Source organism: Aphelocoma coerulescens, chromosome 1 (assembly GCF_041296385.1).
Source record: "Aphelocoma coerulescens isolate FSJ_1873_10779 chromosome 1, UR_Acoe_1.0, whole genome shotgun sequence".
NCBI lineage: Eukaryota > Metazoa > Chordata > Aves > Passeriformes > Corvidae > Aphelocoma > Aphelocoma coerulescens.
The window spans coordinates 107,633,486-107,644,969 of NC_091013.1; the positions used below are offsets into that span (position 1 = coordinate 107,633,486).

At 42.4% G+C, this 11,484-nt stretch overlaps 1 long non-coding RNA gene across 1 annotated transcript; it reads right to left on the minus strand.

The window, feature by feature from the left end:
• Nucleotides 1–5,051: 5,051 nt before the first annotated feature.
• On the minus strand, nucleotides 5,052–9,024 carry LOC138119794 (uncharacterized). The gene is made up of 4 exons (XR_011155624.1): nucleotides 8,961–9,024; nucleotides 7,931–8,001; nucleotides 5,357–5,416; nucleotides 5,052–5,215 (listed from the first exon to the last, which is right to left on the minus strand). It is a non-coding gene; the product is annotated as an uncharacterized lncRNA (long non-coding RNA).
• Between the last annotated feature and the right edge of the window lie 2,460 nt (nucleotides 9,025–11,484).

The following is an 11,484-nucleotide window of genomic DNA, read 5'->3' on the forward strand; positions in this document are numbered from 1 at the left end:
CACTGTACTGGAAGGGACAGGAACTTCATCCTTGTTGTGAAGTTAGCAGATAAATGTGTAATAGAGCTCCTCCATATCCTTGATGTAAAGACCTATTTTCCCCCATGGAAGAATGTTCTTAAAAGTTGAATGTTTAGCTGTACACAACTTCCCAAGTGAAGCAGTTTATTTTGCGTAATAAATATAAATAATCAATATTTGCTGTTCTAGTGCTTGATCTTAAGGTAACATTTATTCTTCAGTGATGGTCTTATGACACTGAAAGAAAAAAAAAGTGCTTCTGTTTTCTTCCAAGTCATATATCACACCTCACACCAGCAAATTAACTCTACTGGAAATAAAGGCAGGATCCCAATTGAGAAAATACCATTAACCAATTAATCTCTACTTAAGCCATATTTTGAAACCTACCTGTGTTATTCTATTCAAACCATAGAACCAGTGGCTCAGTACTTTGGACCAAACTAATACTCATATCAAATATTCTAAATATATTAGAGAGGAAGAGGAGGGACAGGCACTGATCTCCTGCTTTCTCTGGCGACCAGTGACAGGATCTGAGGAAATGGGCAGAAATTGTGTCAGGGGAGGTTTAGGTTAAATGTTAGGAAAAGGGTCTTCACCCAGAGGGTGGTTGGGCACTGGAACCCAACTATCCCCAGGGAAATGCTCAAGAAGCATTTGGACAATGCTCTCAGGCACAAGGTGTGACTCTTGAGGGGTCCGGTGCAGGGCCAGGAGCTAGACTTTGAGGATCCTTGTTGGTCCCTTCCAAATCAAGATATTCTGTGATTCTATAATTCTATTGTAAACAATTTGAATATAGTGAAACACACACCTTATTTTATAAAAGTATTTTACTTATCTTCTTTTCTTCACACTTTTTGATCTACAAAACATTCTAGGCACTGAACAACTATGTTTGCGTAGTTGTAACCAATATTTCAGTTCTCATTTAGCACTCCTTTAATAAACTTTCCAGTGCTTTTCAGGTTTTGCTTAATCCAAATCTGTAGGTGACTAGGGACAGGCGTTCGGAAGATATCGCGTTGTACGGGACAGGTAAAACCCCTCCCCTCTACAGGTAATAGGTGAGCAGAAGGAAGTGACGTGGCAAACCCAGGTTATTTAACCCTATGTAATCCACGAATAAACGCCATTTTGCCGTCCACCACATTGGTGTCTGTGAGCTGATGGTCCGAACGACCTGAGGTGGTCGTCGTGCCGTTCCTGAACCAGGTCGCTACGCCTCCGAGAGGCAACAAGTGGTGCCGAAACCCGGGAACCGGAATCGGAATCGGGATCGGGAATTCGCCTGGACGGGTGAACGGCAGCCGGTGCGGCAGGACCAGCCCGGCGGGGAGGACGCTCCCGGACCAGCGAGGAGGATGGAAGCTCTCGCGAAGGTCGTATCTCAGATTCATAAGCAATGGGGTATCGATTGCAAACCGAAAGATTTTACACTCGCTGTTGCGAGGCTATTGGAAATTGGGGTCATAGACCGACCGGTGGATATCCTCCACCCAGAAGTATGGGACAGATGTACTAAGGCTCTAGCCGATGAAACAATGTCCTCGGGTTCGGGGAAATACCTTAAATTATGGGGAAAAGTCGTGCAGGCTTTGCGTAAGGCCCTGCAAGAGCAGGAGACCTGGAAAGCCGCACGGAACTGTTTGCTGGCCACACCGTGGTTGGGAGTTGGTGCGGCCACGCAAACTACGGATGAAAGCTGCCCTGCCGAGCGCACAGACTCGCAGGAGCAAGCACCCTCTCCACGGCCCCCCAGCCCAACCCTACCTACAGAGGGAAAGGAGCGGGTGCAGTCATTCTGGGGAGGGCTGGTGGAGGAAGCCAGGGAGGCTGCCATTAAAGCGGAGTCCAAAACGGCGTGGGCGAGACCCCCGCCCTATGCCTCGCAGAATGGCGCCGACCCCGGAGGGCATGGGGGGTGTGCACACGTGGCCGGCGGGAGCGGGGGTGATGCGCCGGGGTGCACACACGTGGCCGGCGGGAGCGGCGGAGGTTCGCCGGGGTGCACACACGTGGCCGGCGGGAGCGGGGAAGGTCCGCTGGATGCCGCAGACGCACGTGAACGGAAAAGGGGAGGGAATCCCGGAGGGGGAGCCAAGGCCAACCAGAGCGCTCGCCCGGAAACGTGCCCTTATATAGCAAGAGCCTCCCTCAGCAGGAGGCGGGGCGAGCCCAGGGGGAAGGAGCGGCCCAATCCTAAGGGAAAGGGGCGGGGTAGGAGCCCGGGGAAAAAGCTCCGGAGCCCGGAAGTATCCAGTCAGTCGAATTCCGGCTCCGAGTCGGACTATAGCCGGAGCGAGTGGCTTGACGAACGGTCCGTAACCGACTCCGACTCTGACAAAGATGATTTCAGAATAGATAAAAGCTATAACTACCGCGCTCCTACCCGGGCCAAGGGGAAATTTGAAAAAGAACGTACTCCGCTTACAGACTGGAGAAAGATAAAAACAGCCTGTGCTGAATGGGCCCCTTCAGCCTCACTAGCTTTCCCAGTCCGAGTAGGAGGGCAAGCCGGAAACCAGAGGATTTACTCACCGATAAATCCTAAAGATATACAAGCAATTGTTAAAGCAATTGCAGACAAAGGGATCAATTCGGCTATGGTTTCCACCCTCATTGACAGCGTTTTTGGAGGGGATGACCTGCTCCCATTTGACATTAAACAAACCTGCAGATTAATTTTTGATGGGGCAGGGATGATTGTTTTCAAACAAGAATGGGAGGACAATTGCTCAAAGCAACTAGCCCTAGTAACTGGGGCAGACCACCCCCTCCACGGGTCCAGCCTACAGCGGCTAATGGGCACGGACCCAACCATGATCACCCCTCAGGCGCAGGCCGAGGGCCTACGGGCCCACGAAGTCACAGCAACTACCCGCGCCGCTAGAGAAGCTATCCGCTCTGCTTCCAGAGTTATTGCTAGACCATCGCCATGGTCCACAATAAAGCAGAGCGAGAGTGAAAGTTTCACACAGTTTGTGGACCGCCTCCAGGCAGCGGTTGATTCCTCTAACTTGCCCTCAGAAGCAAAGGGCCCTGTGGTGGCAGAATGCTTGCGCCCACAATGCAACTCTACCACTAAGGACATTTTACGGTCATTACCAGCCGGGTCCAGTATTGCAGATATGATTAAGCATGTCGCAAAAGAAGAACATCTGGCCCCAATCCAGGCAGCTGTCCGCACTGCGATAACGAGTGTAATGGCATGCTTTAAGTGTGGCCAGGCAGGCCACGCTGTAACAAATTGCCCCCAATTGGAGCCTCCATCAACAGCAGTTCCCCCATACCAGACGCGACCTAGAGGGCCATGCTGGGCATGTGGGAAAAAGGGGCATTTTGCCAGAGAATGCAGATCCAAGCTCCAGGGAAACGGGAGGGTGAGGGGGCATCCGGGCCGCACACAGCTCCTTCCCACTCGGGACATGAAGCGGCCCAGCTATGTCAATCCTCAATGGGCCGTGGAGCTCCCGCACCCATTGCCCCCCCGGGAAATGACCAATTCCACAGCTCAACCGATGGCTCAGTTAAACCTGTCTGCGCTCCAGGCACAGCAGGAACAACCCCCTGGGAGCGAGATCCCTGGGTGGCTTTGGCCATGAAAGTGGGCAGCCACCCGCCGATAGTGTGGGGAGTTACTCTGAGTCAGATCACAGGCCGAGGCAAGTGCTTTGGCAATGCGGCCTTAGCAAAACGAATAGGCAATGTCTGTACTGAATTTGTCAAACTTGACAAAACGATCAATAAGTGGGTGGTCCCATTCGCATCAGGGATGTTTGTTTGCCAGCGATCCGGAATAAGCCCCTGTGTGCTTCTTGATAAGTTCGATAACTCTACTGACTTTTGTGTCCAAGTTTTAATTGTTCCTAGAGTCCTGTATCACCAAGAAGAAGAAATGTACCACCTTCTTGAAGAACCTAGCCGGCTCCACAAGAGAGAAATAATAACAGGCATAACCATCGCAATGCTGCTCGGCCTCGGAGCCACCGGCGCAGCCACAGGTGTTTCAGCCCTCGTGACCCAACACCAGGGACTTTCTCAGCTGCAGATGACTATTGATGAGGACTTACAAAGAATCGAAAAATCCATCTCCTTTCTAGAGAAATCTGTCTCCTCTCTCTCAGAAGTCGTCCTGCAGAACAGGCGAGGACTGGACCTCCTGCTCATGCAACAAGGAGGCCTGTGTGCCGCCTTGAAAGAAGAATGCTGCTTTTATGCAGACCACACCGGAGTCGTACGGGACTCAATGACTGAACTAAGGGAAAGGCTAGCCCAGAGGAAAAGAGAAAGAGAAGCCCAACAAGGATGGTTCGAGTCATGGTTTAACCAGTCTCCATGGCTGACCACCCTTATTTCCACTCTAATAGGCCCCCTCACTATGTTACTCCTAACGTTGATTTTTGGGCCTTGCATACTAAACAAATTGGTGTCATTTGTTAAAAGCCGGTTAGAAAAGGTTAACATTCTATTTGTTGACCGCCAACAATTGCTCTAGAACACATCTATTTTGTGAATGTTATACCACTTTTTATAACTTGTTATGTAGGTTTTACTAGTTCTTGAAATTTTATAGCATTTATACTTTGTATGTTTCTTAAATAAATCATGGTGGGGGGGAAATGCGGGTAACTCAGGATAGAGGGGGGGGAAATGTAGGTGACTAGGGACAGGCGTTCGGAAGATATCGCGTTGTACGGGACAGGTAAAACCCCTCCCCTCTACAGGTAATAGGTGAGCAGAAGGAAGTGACGTGGCAAACCCAGGTTATTTAACCCTATGTAATCCACGAATAAACGCCATTTTGCCGTCCACCACATTGGTGTCTGTGAGCTGATGGTCCGAACGACCTGAGGTGGTCGTCGTGCCGTTCCTGAACCAGGTCGCTACGCCTCCGAGAGGCAACACAAATCTATCTGTACAGCTAACAGACTCTTTGCTTTGGTTTAGGATGCATTTTATTGAACATCTGTGGGAAAATGCCTTGGGGGTAAAATTAGAGAAAATTGGGAAGTTCTATTCCCACTGTAACAAGTTATAACAATATGGAAATTATAGGATGAAATGCAGTTGCTACTCCCTGGATGACACAGGATCAGCATGCCTGAGTTCCCACACAATACACGGTCAGGGAGAATAAACAGAGCATGGAGCAGAGTGGAGACATCGTGGCCCGGCTCTGTCAAAATCCCTGCAAGAGAGGGAACTCAGTGGTACCTTGCAGCTGATAAACCCCATAGCACCTGTCAAGCAAGGGATTTCTTGCTGTTGAACAAGCAGCTGTGGTGAGATCACAAACACACACATCAGATGTAATGGTGACCTTACCCACCTCCAAGGTATAGCCATCCCCACTGAATCTGATGCATGGTTAGAGCCACTCGAGCTCCACCTAAATGCAAAAATAGTATAAAAGTAATATAATATAATATAATATAATATAATATAATATAATATAATATAATATAATAATAATAGTATAAAATGGGGAAAAGTTAGGGAAGACTCCATCTTAGCTTCTGGGACCAGTCAATGAACTGACCACATCTTCTCTCCCCCACAGGAAAGCCTAAGAACCATAGTTCATGCGTCCTGGTTGATTATCTGGAGCCAGCTTTAGGAATTACAGCTTGTCCATATATTGCTTTGAATACATTTTTGCAGCCTGATACCATCACAGGCAATCTCTGAACCCTAACCTGTCACAATTTTATATTATATTGAGTGTTATTCCATAAACTGTTAAGTGTGAGTGCTTCAAGGGCACTCATAGTTGCTGGCAGCAGGGAATATACTTGCTGGTGGACGCCTGGGAGGGGATGTCTCTTATGCTGTTGGTGTGTGCCCTGTATCTTTTCTGGGGTGCCAACAGACGAGTTAAAGGTGTAGACACCCAGGAGAAGGATTTTTCTCTTTGCATATGACCTTGGACAAGTCAGCTGAACCACACTCTGATGCAGCTGGATCGTTCAGTGCAGGGTCGCCACAAAGGGACACTGACAGCCTGATTGGGCACATGGGTTTTGGCTTTTTCACTGACAGAATAATCAAACACAAAGGTTTAAGAAAATCTCCCCTCCTCAGCTGAAATTACATTATTAAAAGCACAAGGGCTGAACATTTCTGACACCTAAGTATCAACTTCAATAGTCCCAATGGAAAACAGCTTTAATATTATATTTAAAAAGTTTCTTTCCAATGGATGGTTTTGACTCCTAAGTAAAACTGGAGTGAAGACAAGGGATGGAGAGGGCATCCTGATCAAGTGAGCACAGAAGAGAGGTATTAAGTACACTATAGAAACATCACTGCTAAAGTTCTTCTCTTCACAAGGCATTCTTGCAATTAGACTGAAAGCTGACTAAGCAGTACTTCATGTTTTTTACCATGTGTTTCCTTCACAGGCAAAGGAAGTTAAAAATCAAACAGAGTACACTCAATTTTCCTTTAATATCTGAAGAGCTTTTAAAAATGCTAATGATGAAACATTCAGATAGATGAGGAAATTCACCACTTTAGATTTTTTTTCAATTATCCCCTTAGTAAAAGAGAAAATGTAATTCTCAATTAGATAATAATTCCCCATGTATGCAGAACAGCTTCCTACAGAATCAGTTGGAAAATTTAAATGATCTTCCCAAGGTGAACAAAAAGATGAGCCTAATTTTTTTGGTATTGTTGCTTAAAACCACTCCAGAAAGCCACTCTGACTTTGTGTGATTAAGGTACTGACAAATGACAATAATGATAAAAGTGGCAAATCTTTCAAGCATCCAGAGATGGAGATTTAGGCATACATTTTCAAAAGATTTCTGTCACTGCTGTATTTTCCATGTCACTGTACAGATTTTTTATATACGTAACCTGCAATCCAAATTTTCCGTGGTAACTGAATGAGAACTCTAATCCCATTCTACTCAGAATTCCATTCCAAGGCACCTAAAATTGAGCAATGCTGCCTCCACTATAAGTGATTTCTGTCTGTATATGATGTAGGATGGATGTAGCCCTGATTTAGATAACTGTACTAGTGCAGAACAATGTCTGAACTAATAAGTACTGCTGAAAGACTGTAAGTAAAGATGTATTAAAATTATGTCCATAACAAAACCCATCTCAAGGGAAACTGGTGTTATCCAAAACCTTAGAAATTCCTGTAATAATTTCTCATGAACATGAGCAATCATTGTAATCACAATTTTCTCTGAAACCCTGTTAACACATGAAGGAATGGCAAAATGGATGTAGTTGTGTCATGTAAGTAGAATTTCAAAGCTAATGAGTGAAAAATTAAACTGACACCCAACTAGATTTAATCTGTCAAGACGACATAAAAAACATGAAAAGCCCTATTTTTCTACAGTTTGGTCCTAGATCTTTTTTCTCTGACATTTCTTTAAGAATATGTTAAGCTGGATTTAAAGAGAAAGAAAGGAGGAAAACCTTGACACTGAATCTTGCTAGCACTCACACAGAAAGCCCAGACATTGTACAAGAATTTTTAGATCTCCATATTGGTTGAAAACTTCAAAGCCAGTGACTCAGAGTTGGACTTCCCATTATAAACATTAATTTCCTTCACACGGGTGAAGGAAAACTAAGGAGAAATGGATATGGGGATATATGGGATGACTTTGCAGAGAGTCAGAAACTTCTGGGGAAACAAAGGCTCTCTTTTTGTACCACATCTCTGAAGGATGTCAGAAAATAATTTGTTCCCACTGAACAAAAGAATAACTATCACTCTTGGAAAGACAGCAACGACAAGAGTCGGCTGTGACTTTAATGAGGGCTACCTGAATAAGTACAGTCACAGAAGAGATCACTAATTTACTAGATCAAAAGTTAGGCACATGTGGAATACCCCAGTCTTTGCTGCTGACTTCCAGGGATGTAGGATATTTACCTGAACAGTGGCAGCTGATGAATGTGATCATAGCACGAAAACTTGTCACCTTTGCTCTGATGTACATCAGGCTATGAAAATTAATAACAAAGCCTTATGCAGTATCCCACACTGAGGTGAAGGTATCTTAGAATTTAAATCTCATTAACTTTGCCTAAAACATATTGTTAACAAACATTTTTTTGCCTAAATGTATTTCCTACAACAAAAAAGGGTTTAGATTTACAAAGTTTTTAAAAGGTGTAGTGGTCACTATGTTTCAGAAAATCTATAAAATCATCAATGTGAATAAAATCTGTCATTTTATGAGAAGTGATTTAATGGATTTTATTTTTGTTGGCTTGCTATTATCTATTTCTTTTGCTATCATCATCAAGAACATGTTCAGACTCAAATCTCTGTTTCCTACAGGCCAATAGAATGACAAAGTGGTGCCACAGTCCTTCAGTCAGAAGTGTTTACTGTACTTGGTTAGAGCAACATTGTAAAAGTGAAAACAAGTGAGGAACCATGTCAAAACACCTCAGGAGTTTTTCTGTTCCTTGTCCTACCATCCTGCTAACCAACTGACACCACTGTGGTACCTGTGCTTGCTCACTGCTTGTCTGCAATCATACTCTGTTCAAGAGGTAAAGTTCTTTTATACCTTTGGCACTGCACAGCTTAGAATCTCCAGACTTAGAAATTATATATTTCCCTCATCTAGCAGATGGTTTTAGAAAATATGTTCTGATTCCTCAGGGTAAGGTATTTAATTTTCACTGCAGAGACTATTTCTGTGTTCCTGAGGCTGGATATTGTAAGAGTTGTGTATAAGTGACTCTTGAATTATTTAAGTTCAGCACAGTTTAGGAGCATTTCAGTTTCAAGTGCTTTAGAGACAGGTAAAACATTGTTGTTTTCTATTTTAAAACCTTGAATACCTTTTTTTTTTCCATCTTAGTCAAAATGACTGGAAAAGGACAGAAAGTCTGAAACTATAAGCAATTTACAACACTTTGAAGCCATCAAGCATACATGTCATGCTTACCTTTCAGACAGCAGTTGTCTGTCAAATTGACTGCACAACCCGTGCTGGAGTTAGCTCTTTCTTCCTGCAGAACATCAGGAAAATTATGTCTTATTGGAAAAAACTTCTTTAAACCTATTCTCCACACACTTGCATAATATGTATAAGAAAGTTTTGATCAGGCTACCTGAGACCTTAGTTCCATGACGACTCTGTGCTGCTACTCCTTCATGAGTAAAATGATTAACCCAACAGGGAAACACAACAGGGGCCGAGACTCTAGAATTTTATAAGCACTATTGACACTGAAGCTTTTAAGTCCACAGACACTTCTGTTACTGAATTTGCTGGTGTCTGCCTGTCATTGGCAATGACAAATCACATTTCAGCCCAACAAAGTGATCCATCTTGTGGATTGCTCTTTTTTTTCTCTTACAATATCTTGTGCAAATTAAGGCGTAGAGGAATTTTATTCTTATTATGGCAGTAGGCAGGATTTTGTCTGTCCAATACTCATCAATAAAAAATGAAGTTGCTGCTTCCTTTTTTTATTTAATCAGATCAATAATTGGATGATAGTGGCCTCCTGAAATTATCCTGTTTGCCTGAGATGTGCTCAGAAAGGTAGAAGAGTATGTCTTTTTAAAGCTCAGCTTTGGGTGACAGGGATGGGATGTGTGAATGCATGATTGGACTATATTAATGAGCTTTTATGAAATATGTTAAAACCCTTTTTTTTCCCAGCCTTTCACATGATACCTTCTGTATCATGGATGCTCATGGATTTCCTAGTGGCCAGCTTCTGACATGGACATCCTTACATATTTTTCAAAATATGATTTCAATATATAATTTCAAAATGCTTGCTCTCTTTGTAGTGCCTGCTATCAATCTGAATACTAGTTCTCCACCTTGTTTTTCCCCATCTCAGAATTACACCTCATATCTGGCATGATTCAATCAACAATACGTTTTTGCACTTGGTTTCATGGGCACATGAATATATGTGGCAGTACTTCTGAGCCTAGGAGATTTGAGATGAAGAAACACTTGAGAAATTAAAGTTCTTATTTTTGGGGATTTATAGAAGATTTTGAATTTTGTTCTGTAAAATATTTATGTAGTATGCATGTAGTTATAATTATGTATCATAGAAATCGTGAGCTTCTGGATATTTGATATCTTTCATGTAGCAAGCACTCCACAGAAAAATGTTCTTTCAGCATTTTTGTGGCTATTTCATTTATGTCCTTCATATTTTGACATCACAGTGATGATTTGATTAAGTGAGTGAGTTTAAAATTCTTTTTTACTTCTTTGGTCTTTAGGTGGATGCAGTTTAGAGAACAATAAATTGCAATTAAAAAAACTTATCATAACAGATTTTAAAATATAAATAATAAAGTCCAAGCCATGATCATTCCCTGATGAAGAAAAAGATGCATGACTGAAAAAGCTAAGCTTGCTGAACCACCAAGGAATTTACAGGGCTCTGCAGAAGGAGCCTTAGTTTTTTTCAACAATACTAAAATTTTATCCTTTAACTCAATTCAACAAGATTTTTTTTCACTTAAGTTTTTCTTCAATACACATATCGAGACGCAAGACTGAGACTCCAAATTTATACAACAGATTGGTGTGTTTTCAATGTCAGGGAAGAATCACTATATAATATTCCAGAGGCACATCGAGGAAGATCTAAAGTACTACATGCCTTTAAAGTTCTTTACACAGAAAATCATTCCTCTTTGGGAAAGGATGGCGATGAGATAAGGGTGTCAGCTGAGGTCAGCAAGACTATTCAGAAGATTGAAGTATCTTCAGTGTCTTGATAAATTGAGTTTATAGCATTTTTTAATCTAAATCAACTACAGCAAAGAAATTTCCCTTAGGTACAACTATGCAGTGATCTCACTTATGCAATCTGTTACATTGTGATATTCTCTCAGTTGCCAAGCAGCCAAGAATGAATGTAAAACTAAAAGCTCCAGACAAAAAACCCAAAAAAACCAAAAAAGAACAAAACCAAAAAAACTCTCCCCCCAATTAACCTAACTTTTTTCCCTTTTAATTGGAAATAAAATGGAAAAGCTACACTAAGTACCAAAGGAGACATACTACGATCCATCTTCAGTCAACTTCACCTTCTACTTCACTTAGTACAAAGCAGAGTGAAACTTTATTTAGTTATATGAAATACTATTTAGGTGTTTGTTAAAGGCTTTTTTTTCCTCCCTTTCAGTGAAATAAATATATGTGTTTTACAAGAAAATAAAAATTATGCCTTTTACCTCAAATATGTTGACAATCCATTAGTCCTTCTCATGTATTTCCTACATTTGATTTTTTCTTCAAAATGTGTTATCTTGAAGTATACTTGGCTGTTCCTATTTTCTTTCTGCTCTCTCAAGATGTCTTTATTTTTTGCTATTCCAGAAAAAAATATTCTGGAACAAAAATAATTCTTGCTCTCCTTTTGAGACCTAAAAAAAAAAAGTTATTTTATCTTTTCTTCAGTGTCTTACTCAAGTAGTTAGCAGATTTA